The sequence below is a fragment of the Ailuropoda melanoleuca genome, chromosome X (assembly GCF_002007445.2).
Source record: "Ailuropoda melanoleuca isolate Jingjing chromosome X, ASM200744v2, whole genome shotgun sequence".
NCBI classification, from domain to species: domain Eukaryota; kingdom Metazoa; phylum Chordata; class Mammalia; order Carnivora; family Ursidae; genus Ailuropoda; species Ailuropoda melanoleuca.
The window spans coordinates 26,376,791-26,385,680 of record NC_048238.1 but is presented as its reverse complement, the minus strand read 5'-3'; the positions used below and the strand labels follow the sequence as shown (position 1 = coordinate 26,385,680).

General features: G+C 39.7%; 1 pseudogene; it reads left to right on the top strand.

Moving 5' to 3' along the window:
* The first annotated feature begins 5,209 nt into the window (after positions 1-5,209).
* LOC100463810 lies at positions 5,210-6,129 on the top strand (annotated as a pseudogene).
* The last annotated feature ends 2,761 nt before the right edge of the window (positions 6,130-8,890 follow it).

Genomic DNA, 8,890 nt, shown 5'->3' with positions numbered 1-8,890 from the left:
CCAATGTGGGGCTCGATCCCAACACCCCGGGATCATGACCTGAGCTGAAGGTAGACGCTCAACCAACTGGGCCACCCAGGTGCCCTCTAAATAATTTTTTTAACTAACTAAGAGAAATGGATAAAACATGGATGGCAGAAAGTATTTGGCTCACTAAATATCATGTTTTCGCCTATATTTCTCAGTCTTCTTGAGGTTGGTTTGGGCTAAAGTGCATATGACTTCCAGTCCAAGGCAATAAAGAGTACGTGGGAGGTCTCCGCGCTTCCTGTTTCCCTTCTGTACAGTTGGAAGTGAAGAATTCTGAGAAGGTAAAACTGAAGGGTGGAATGTAGCCTGCATTGGTAAGTTAACCATTGTTGGAGAGCCGTAAAAGAGGGTCATTTCACCTGCTCCAGACTGTGATGTGAGCAAAACATACACATTGCCTTCAGCCATTGAGCTTTTTAGGTTCGGTCTGTTACTACAACATAGCTTTCCCTATCCTGACTATTAATACCTAATGTTTTCTGTGAAGGAATTGAATGTCACATAACAAAAATTATTCATCCTCTATTTAGAAAAGATAACAAGCACAGAAAACTTTTAAAATCCACTTTTGGCTATCTGCAGTTGAGGGTTGTACCTTCCTGCCTTGGAGCAAATGCTGAAGAGCTATCTAATTAAATAGTCAGCTGCCACAAACCCTTGTGTACATTGATCGGACTCACTCTGCAGTGCTGTACAGAGCGGTCTGTGATCGCTCTGATCATGAGCAGTAGAAGGTGAGCAAGGAAAGACAAGGGTTTACTTGAAATAAAGTTAATCCTCAAACCTTATTAAGTCAACATTTTCCCTAACTGGACAGGCCTTTACTGCTCACACCTATTTCTCTGCCTTTTCTTAGCATGCACTGGGCCAGCCTCAGCCCCATAGGGACTGCAGTGTTCTATGGATGGGATCCCTCCTGTGGCCAATTCTCTAAGTGCCCCCTTCCTCCACTGGTTTGCATTGGTTCTCTGTTTTCCCAGAGTACCCTCTGCCTCCTTCTCCTCAGGGATGCTATCATTCCAGTCCATATCCCAGTCAGGAATTCTATGCCTTTAGATCCCAAATATTTTTCTGGAATCACATCTCTGGTGAGCAGCCCAAAAAAGTGCTTAATGTACCAAAACAACTCCTGTGGGGTTCGTTACATTCCTAGTGAGGTGAGGATGAGAATGAGGAATGTTAGAGGGTAATTAAAGGAAAAGAAACTAAAATCTCTTACCAGTCTGAGATAATACATGTCAAAGATTTTATTTAACTCATTAATTAATGAGAAAACCAGTAATATGTTACAAATGATTCAAAGGAGAAATCAAAGAGCCATAGATATCTAGGCAGGCAATAAGGAATGTTGAGATAAATGCAGAAATTGATGCAAAATGAGTCCGAAATAAGTTGCATTCCAGCTGACATAACTCACTTGCATTTCTGTGGACAAGAATCGTTTGCATTATTACTAGTTTTCTGCAATTTACAGAGTAATAAAATAGCACAAAATCAATGGAAGGTGGAGATAACCACAAATGACACTCTAAAAAGGACACCCAGTAAACGTGGTTTGTTTTTTTTATTTTTTGGTTTGGTTTTGTTTGCCAATTTTAAGGTCTTTCACAGTTTTTCCTGATAAGAGAAAGGCCCCTCTTCCTTTCCCATACCAATCTATGTCTAGTGTTAACTATTGGAAGCACTGTGTGTGAGGTGGGAACAGGCATTTCTGTTTGTGGAGACCAATACATGGGTTCCCCTTAACTCCAAACTTCAATAAATGCTGTAGCCTCAATGTGTGTTTCTACCCCCCCAAATTCATATGTTGAAATCCTAACCCCCAGTGTGATGGTATTAGGAAGGGAGGCCTTTGGGAAGTGATTACATCATGAGAGTAGAGCCCTGATGAATGGGATTAATGCTCCTTATAAAAGAGACTGGAGAGCTCCCTCTACCCTTCGGCCATGTGGGAATACAGCAAGAAGATGGCCATGTGTGTTGCAGAAGAGGGTTCTCACCAGAACCCAGTCATGCTGCATCCTGACCTTGGACTACCAGCCTTCAGAACTATAAGAAATAAATTTCTGTTGTTTATAAGCCACCCAATTATGTACTTTGTTATAGCAGCCAAACAGACTAAGACAACAAAGGGTCGAAGTCTCCTCCCTTTTAGAGCATTGTTACTCAGAGTGTGGTCGGCCATCACCTGAGAGCTTGTTTAGAAATTCATATTTTTGGCCTCTGTCTAAATCAGAATCTGTATTTTAAAAGATTCTAGACCTGGACTCAGGGTGAGGAGAAAAAAAAAATCCTAGACCTAAAGAAATTGAAAGACATCCCATATTGATGGATCAGAAGAATTAATACTGTGAAGATTTCAACACACCCCCAAATTATATACAGATCCAATGCAGTCTCTAGCAATAGTCCAGCTAGCTTTTTTTGGAAAGAAATTAGGAAGCTCCAGAATAGCCAAAACAATCTTGAAGAAGAAAAATACAGTTCCACAACTCATACTTCCCTATTTCAAAACTTACTACAAAGCTGCAGTAATCAAGACAGTGTTGTATCAGCATAAATTTAAATATATAGATCTACAGAATAGAACTGGGCATTCAGAAATAAACCCATATATCTATGGTCAACTGATTTTCAACAAGCGTACCAAGACCATCCAATGGGGAAAGAATAGCCTTCTCAAAAAATGTGCTGGGATAATCAGAGATCCACATGGAAAAGAATGAAGTTAGATTCCTACCTTACATCATATCCAAAAATTAATTCAAAATAGATCAGAGACCTAAATGTACCTAAATGTAAGAGTTAAAACTACAAAATTCTTAGAAGAAAACCTAGATATAAATTTTTGTGACCATGAATTAAGCAATGGTTTCTTAGATATGACACCAAAAGCACAAGTGACAAAAGCAAAAATATATTGAACTTCATCATAATTAAGAAATTCTGTGCTTCAAAGGACACCATTAAGAAAGGGAAGACAACCCACAGAGTAGGTGAAAATATTTTCAAATAATATATCTGATAAGGGACTAGCATCAAGAATATATAAACTCGTACAATGCCACAAATAAAAGACAAACAATGCTATCTAAAAATAAGCAGTGGATTTGCATAGATGTAACTCCTAAGAACATATACAAATCGTCCTGGGAAGAGAGCAGAAGAGGAGGATCCTAAAGTCACTCTGTCCCACAGTTACACCTAGATAACACCCATATCAAAGTAAAGAAACAAGAAAACAACCTGAAGACTGGTAGAACACACTCCACAGCTAAAGGTAGAGAAGAGGCCACAATGAAGAGGGTAGGGAGGGTGCAGACATGGTAGGGAGCTAAATGGATGCACGACACTGTCTGGGGGAGGGAAGGTGCTACCAGTGCAGAGAGGGGAGAGGAATAGGCCCCCACACCGGGGACCTCAGGCCTGGGGAACCCACAAGGGGAAACAAATCTCCATAACATTTGGCTTTGAGAACCGGAGGGGTCTGGCTTCACCAGTTCTTACAATCAGCAGGTCTTAACACCTGGAACTTTAAAGATCAGCTGGCTCACTCTGGGAAAGCCAGGAGGGTGAAAGGAAAATGAGTCTCCACCGTATAGAGACAACACAACAAACAGCCCCATGGAGATACAGCGTAGAAGCAGCAGTTTGAAAAATGCCCGGGGTATACCGAAGGAGATTTATTTACTAATCTCAGAGCATGTGCTGGAGGGGCAGGGATCTTTGGGAGACCTCTCCAAGAACAAAAGAGCCGGTAAGCACCATTTCCCTTCCCTGCCCTCCAGCCTAGATACACAGACACCTCTGGGGACCAATGCAGCACCAACACTCAACAACCAACTTGTTAACAACATGCCCCACCTCTCTGCACTTCTGCAGATCCACCTCCAACCCAGCCGGTCCTGGCAGGAATTTTCCCAGGGGGCTGCAGGTCCCCTCCTGCAACAGATCAGCGAGGACCTTGCTGGCACTGCACGCCTCACCCCCCATGTTCTCCTGTAGACTTGCCCTGTCCAGCGTGCCTTTGGCCAAAGCCCATCCAAAGGAGTGCTACAAGCTTGGCAGTGTGCAAGCAACCCCTGACAGGGGCCAGCAGCACTCCAAAATGACTCCTGCCCTGGGGAGAGAGCAAGATAACTACAAACACCAGTCAGAATGCAACCCCAGCAGTGGGCTGGGGGAAGACATCTGGTCTGGCTGCAGGCCCCACCCACCAATGAAAGCTTCTTAAGGGACAACACAGGGAGATGTTCAGTGCTACTGGCAAACACTTGGTTTGTTTTAACTCAGGCCAAGGTGACCCCAGACTAGTCCACTAATACAGGGACCAAACCCAGCCCACAACAGACAAAGAGAGCCATTGCGAATGACTGGACTAAAGGCAAAAGCAGCCCAGCCACAATAGTAGGGTGCATGCAAAACACATAGGCAACAACACCTGAAGTGCCAGATTCTGGTGAACAGGGGGCATTGCACTGCAGGGCACTATAGAACCTCTTCTTCATAAGCCACTACTTTCAAGAGCAGGAGACATAGGTCACTTTCCTAACACATAGAAATAGACACAGAGGGTTAGACAAAATGAAGAGACAGGGGAGTGTGTCCCAAATGAAAGAATAGGACAAAATCATAGTAAGATAGCTAAATGAAATGGAGATAAGCAATACTCCTAATAGAGAATTTGAAGTGATGGTCATAAAGATACTCACTGGAATTGAGAAAAGAGTGGAGAACATCAGTGAGACTCTCAACAAAGAGACAAAAAACATAAAAAAGAACCAATCAGAGATGAAGAACTCAAAACTGAAATTAAAAATATACTAGATGGAATAAATACTAGACTAGAGGAAGCAGAAGACAAATCAGTGACCTAGAGGACAGAGTAATGGAAAGCAATTGAGTAGCACAGGAGAGAGAAAATAATAATACACAATGAAAATAGGCCAAGGAAACTCAGCACCACCATCAAGCATAGTAACATTCACATTATAGGGATCCCAGAAGGAGGGGAGAGAGAAAAGGCAGAAAATTTATTTGAGGAAAAAATAGGTGAAAACTTCCCTAATCTGGGGGAGGAAACAGAAATTCAGATCCAGCAGGCACAGAGAGCTCCTACCAAAATCAACCTAAGGAGGTCCACACCAAGACACATAGTCATGAAAATGGCCAAAAGCACATGGACCTTACTGGTGAAAAAATGTGCTCCATGGTCAAAAAATGGCAGATCATGATTGAAGTCCATGTTGATGTCAAGACTACTGATGGTTATTTATTTCATGTATTTTGTGTTGGTTTTACTAAAAAATGCAACAATCAGATTCGGAAGACCTCTACACTCAGCACCAACAGGTCCACCAAATTCAGAAAAAGATGATGGAAATCATGACCTGAGAAGTGCAGGCAAACTACCTGAAAGAATTGGTCAATAAACTGATTCCAGGGGCACCTGGGTGGCTCAGTAAGTTAAGCTTCTGCCTTCGGCTCAGGTCATGATCCTAGGGTCCTGGGATTGAGCCCCATATTGGGCTCCTTGCTCAGTGAGGATCCTGCTTCTTCCTCCCTTCTCCCTCTGTCTGCCACTCCCCCAGTTTGTGCTCTCTCGCTCTCTCTCTCAAATAAATAAAATCTTTTTTAAAAAAATTAAAAAATAAATTGATTCCAGATGGCATCAGGAAAGATAAAGAAAAATCTTGTCAGTCTATTTATCCACTCCATGAAGTCTTTATTAGAAAAGTAAAAATGCGGGGCACCTGGGTGGCTCAGTTGGTTAAGTGTCTGCCTTCAGCTCAGGTCATGATCCTGGAGTCCCAGGATCAAGGCCCAGGTTGGACTCCCTGCTCAGTGGGGAGTCTGCTTCTCCCTCTGCTCCTCACCCCTTGTACTCTCTCTCTCTAGCTCTCTCTCTCTCAAATAAATAAATAATAATAAAAAGAAAAGTAAAAATGCTTTAAAAAAAAAAAGCCCAACTTTCAATTGAGAAAGCTCATGGTGTTTCAGTGTGAAGGTAGCAGTTCTGGAAAAGCTACTGGGGATGAGACTGGTGCTAACGTTGAACGAGCTGATAGATATGAGCCACCAGTCCAAGAATCTGTTTAAAATTCAGACATTTAATAGTGACAAATAAAAAATCTTATTCGTGATGTTTAAAAAAATAGAATAAGATAAAATGGCCAAAGGCAGTGATAAAAGGATAATTTTAAAAGCAGCAAGAAATCAGTTACATATAAGGGAAACTCCATAAGGCTATTACCTGATTTTTCAGCAGACACTTTGCAGGCCAGAAGAGAGGGGCATGATATAGTCAAAGTGCTGAAAGAAAAAATCCTGCAACCAAGAATACTCCATGCAGAAAGGCTATCATTCAGAACAGAAAGAGAGATAGAGTTTAACAAAAATTAAAGGAATTCATCATGACTAAACAAGTGCTACAAGAAATATTAAAGGGGACTCTGAGTGGAAAGGAAAGACTCTTGGTAGGAGTAAGGAAAGTAGGTAGCACAAAAACAAGAAAAGAAAGTATATCTCTAAAAATCAGTGAAGGGATCCACAAAATAAAAGAATGTAAAGTATGATACCATATATCTTAAACATTCTGGGAAAAAGAGTAAAGAATGGGTTCAAACTTAAGCAACCATTAACTTAACATAGACTGCTATGCATAAGATGTTATATAGAAACATAATGGTAACCACAAATGAAAAACTGGTGATAGACATGCAAAAATAAAGAGAAAAAAATCCAATTATATCACTAAAGAAAGCCAGAAAACCATGAGAGATGAGAGCAAAAGAAGAAAGAAACAGAGAAGAACTGCAAAAACAACCATTAAAAAAGTAACAAAATGGAGGGAGCCTGGCTGGCTCAGTTGGTAGAATATGTGACTCTTGATGTCAGGGTCATGAGTTCAAGTCCCACAATGGGGGTAGAGATTACTTAACAAATAAATTTTTTAAAGTAACAAATGGTAATAAGTAATACCTATCAGTAATTTCTTTGAATGTAAATGGACTAAATCCTTCAATCAAATGACATAGGGTGATGGAATGGATCATAAAGCAAGTCCCATCTATATGCTATCTACAAGAGACACATGCAAAGTGCAAGTGAAGGGATGGAAAAGCATTTATTACACAAATGGAAACATAAAGAAAGCCAGGATAGCAATACTTGTATCTGAAAAAATAGATTTTAAAACAAAGACTATAACAAAAGACAAAAAAGGACACTATTTAGGGGCTCCTGAGTGGCTCAGTCAGTTAAGCATTGATTCTTGATTTAGGCTCAGGTCATGATCTCAGGGAAGTCAGATAGAGCCCTACACAGGGTTCTGCACTCAGCAGGGAGTCTGCTTGAGATTCTTTCTCTCCCTCTCTTCTGCCCCTCCACCCCCAACCTCAATAAATAAATAAATACTTTTTTAAAAAGAACACTATTTAATCATAAAGGGAACAATCCAACTAGAAGATATAACAATTATAAATATTTATGCACCCAATGTAGGACCACCCAAATTTATAAGCAACTAATAACGAACATAAAAGAAGTAACTGAAGTAACACAATAATAGTAGGGACTTTAACACCCAACTTACATCAATGGATAGATCATCCAAACAGAAAATCAACAGGGAAACAGATGCTTTGAATGACACATTGGGCCAGATGCATCTAACAGATATATTCAGAACATTCCACCTTAAAAACAGCAGGATACACATTCTTTTCAAGTGCACGTGGAACATTCGCCAGAACAGATCACATGTTAGGTCACAAAACAAATATCAATAAATTAAAAAAGATTGAGATCATTCCATGCATCTGTTCCAACCACAATTCTATGAAGCTAGAAGTCAACCACATGAAAAAAATCTGGAAAGAACACAAATACATGAAGGTTAAATAGCATGCTACTCAACAATTAATGGGTCAAACAAGAAATTAAAGAGGAAATAAAAAAGCTACATGGAGACAAATGAAATTGAAAACACAATGGTCCAAAATCTTTGGAATGCAGAAAAATCTGTTCTAAAAGGGAAGTTTATGGCAATACAAGCATATCTCAAGAAGCAAGAAAAATATCAAATAAGCAATCTAATTTTACACCTAAAGGAGCCAGAAAAAGAAGAACAAACAAAACCCAGAAACAGTGGAAGAAAGGAAATAATAAAGATTAGAGCATAATAAACAAAATAGAAACCAAAAAACCAATAGAACAAATCAATGAAACCAGGAACTGGTTCTTTGAAAAGATAAACAAAACTCATAAAACTTCAGTCAAACTCATAAAAAGAGAGAGAGAGAGTGAGGACTAAAATGAACAAAATTAGATGAAAGATGAGAAATAACAATGGGCACCAGAGAAATACAATGGATTACAAGAGAATATTATGAAAAATTATATGCCAACAAAGTGGAAAACCGAGAAGAAATGGATAAATTCCTAGAAACACATAACCTCCCAAAACTGAATCAGGAAGAAATAGAAAATTTGAACAGACCAATTACAAGCAATGAAACTGAATCAGTAATCAAAAAATTCCCAAGAAACTTAAGTCCAGGACCAGACAACATCACAGGTGAATTCTACCAAACATTTAAAGAAGAGTTAATACCTATTCTTCTCAAACTATTCCAAAAAATAGAAGAGGAAGGAAAGCTTCCAAATTCATTCTATGATGCCAGGATTACTCTGATACCAAAACCATATAAAGACACCACAAAACAATAGACATGCAGACCAATATTTCTGATGACCATAATGCAAAAATCCTCAACAAAATATTAGCAAACTGAATGCAACAGTACATTTTTTAAAAATCATTCATGGGATACCTGCCTTCAGTGGCTCAAGTTGGTTA